Source organism: Ornithorhynchus anatinus, chromosome 3, assembly GCF_004115215.2.
Source record: "Ornithorhynchus anatinus isolate Pmale09 chromosome 3, mOrnAna1.pri.v4, whole genome shotgun sequence".
Classification (NCBI taxonomy): Eukaryota; Metazoa; Chordata; class Mammalia; order Monotremata; family Ornithorhynchidae; genus Ornithorhynchus; species Ornithorhynchus anatinus.
The window spans coordinates 90,120,218-90,122,263 of record NC_041730.1 but is presented as its reverse complement, the minus strand read 5'-3'; the positions used below and the strand labels follow the sequence as shown (position 1 = coordinate 90,122,263).

The 2,046-nt window shown below is 41.6% G+C and overlaps 1 non-coding gene across 1 annotated transcript; it reads left to right on the top strand.

Annotated features, from left to right (window-relative positions):
- The first annotated feature begins 1,212 nt into the window (after nt 1-1,212).
- LOC114810790 lies at nt 1,213-1,350 on the top strand. Its single transcript, XR_003758483.1, has one exon. It is a non-coding gene; the product is annotated as a small nucleolar RNA SNORA7 (small nucleolar RNA).
- The last annotated feature ends 696 nt before the right edge of the window (nt 1,351-2,046 follow it).

The following is a 2,046-nucleotide window of genomic DNA, read 5'->3' as shown; positions in this document are numbered from 1 at the left end:
AGTACAGTGCTCAGCACACAGTTAACACTCAATAAATACCATTGATTGATGTCAACAAATGAACCAAGAGCTGTGGAAATGCAAGTCAGGATGAAGATCAGTGTGGAGGCTAGACATAAAGATAAAACACTAAAAAAAAGTGAATTTCAGCTGAGGTGTGTCACAAAGAGAACTCCATTACCTCTTCAGGAATTTAGTCATGAATTTAGGCTAATCATCATGGTCATTTTCAAAATGACTATTATTCCCCTCTAGACTGTAAGTTTGTTGTGGGCTGGGAATGTATCTACCCACTCTGTTAAACTGTACTCTTCCAAGTACTTAATACAGTGCTCTTCATACAGTAAGGACTCAGTAAATATGACTGTTCAGTTGATTGGTTGGTTCGTTGAAAAGGAACTGGGTAATTCTGCCTGCTAACTGGAAATTAGGTCAGCTAGCATGAACCACCTATATAAGAGGAATCCTTGAGGCTAGAGACATACCAAGAGAGTGTGAGAGATGAGATCTACTAGCCAAGGATGAAGCATGCTATACAGAAAACTACCAATCTTCTGTGAAACCCATCAGGAGTTGTGAAGTCTATAAATCGTGGTCAAAAATGGAAATCAACTCATCTAGTTTTCTCTAGACCATAAGCTCCTTGTGGGCAGGGAACATGTCTATCGACTCTGTTGTATCATACTCTCCCAAAGCACAACAAGCATTCAATAAATACCACTGATCGATTGAATGGTCTTCCAAGCTTTTCCCCAGTTGCTACGCTGAATGGTACTTCAACATCAAACGTGTTCATTCATATTAAGTCTGTTTTTGCAGGAGCATGCAAGGTCATGACAGATAACAGACCACAACTTAATGATACTGAATTCACAAAATTGGAAATGAAATATGACTTACTACAAAGTCAATTCCAGATGAGGAGGTTCTCAGTCAAATAGGTAGCAGAAAATGATCAAAAATTCATTAAAAGCAAAATACCCAGGGGAGGACCTCTATTGAATGTTATTAAATGACCAAACCATGCCTTGTGCAATGAGCCCTTCACCAGCTGGGTTATTTGGAGGAAAGTCAGTGCATTTGAAAATGAAAAAGGTGAGCAGGAGGACACTGAACTGAGATGGGAATAATTGTAGGAGTATTTAAGTGCTTACTAAGTATCAAGCACTGTACTAAGCGCTGGGGTATATACAATATATACAGCTCAGGAAACCCCTCTCAGGATGGCAATTAGAGAGTTTTCAGTACTCTTTCAGTCTCGACTATGGGAGGGAGAGTCAAGCAGAGGCCTACCCATTCCATTCCTAGCTTGGCCAGTGGCTAGAGAGTGGAAGGCAATCTGCTACAAGCCAAAACTCACCTGTGCTGGGCAGCAGCAGCATGGGAGAGAGTTGAGGGCAGAAACTCAAGTTTACTGCATAGAAGGAGGTAACAGTAAACCTCTTCTGGATTTTTACCAAGAAAACTCTCTGGATCCACTACCAGAACAATGGCAGATGGAGGTGGGGTGTTCTGAGAGAGATGTGTCCATGGAGATGCTATGGGTTAGAAATGTTTCAACAGCATAAGACAAGACAAGCTCAGAAAGAATCCCTGTCCAACATGGGGCTAAAAGTCTAAGTAGGAGGGAGAACAGACATTGATTCCCCATTTTACAGAAGCAGAAACAGAGGTATTGAGAAGTAAAGTGACTTGCCCAAGGTCACACAGCAGGCTGAAATTAGAACCTAGGTCCTCTGACTCCCAGGCCTATGCTCAAAGATAAGAACATGAAAAGACCTGTGGTTTGACAGGATTTTTTTAATTGTCCCAACTTTTAAAAGGATGAAAAGCTTTTATTGTTCAAAAGGAAATATTGTTATAATTATTATGATTATATTTATGGAGAATTTACCACATGCCAAGCACGGGACTAAGAGCTACAGTTGGTAGGAAGCAGCGTGGCTCAGTGGAAAGAGCCTGGGCTTCGGAGGCAGAGGTCATGAGTTCGACCCCCGGCTCTGCCACTTGTCAGCTGTGTGACTGTGGGCAAGTCACTTAACTTCT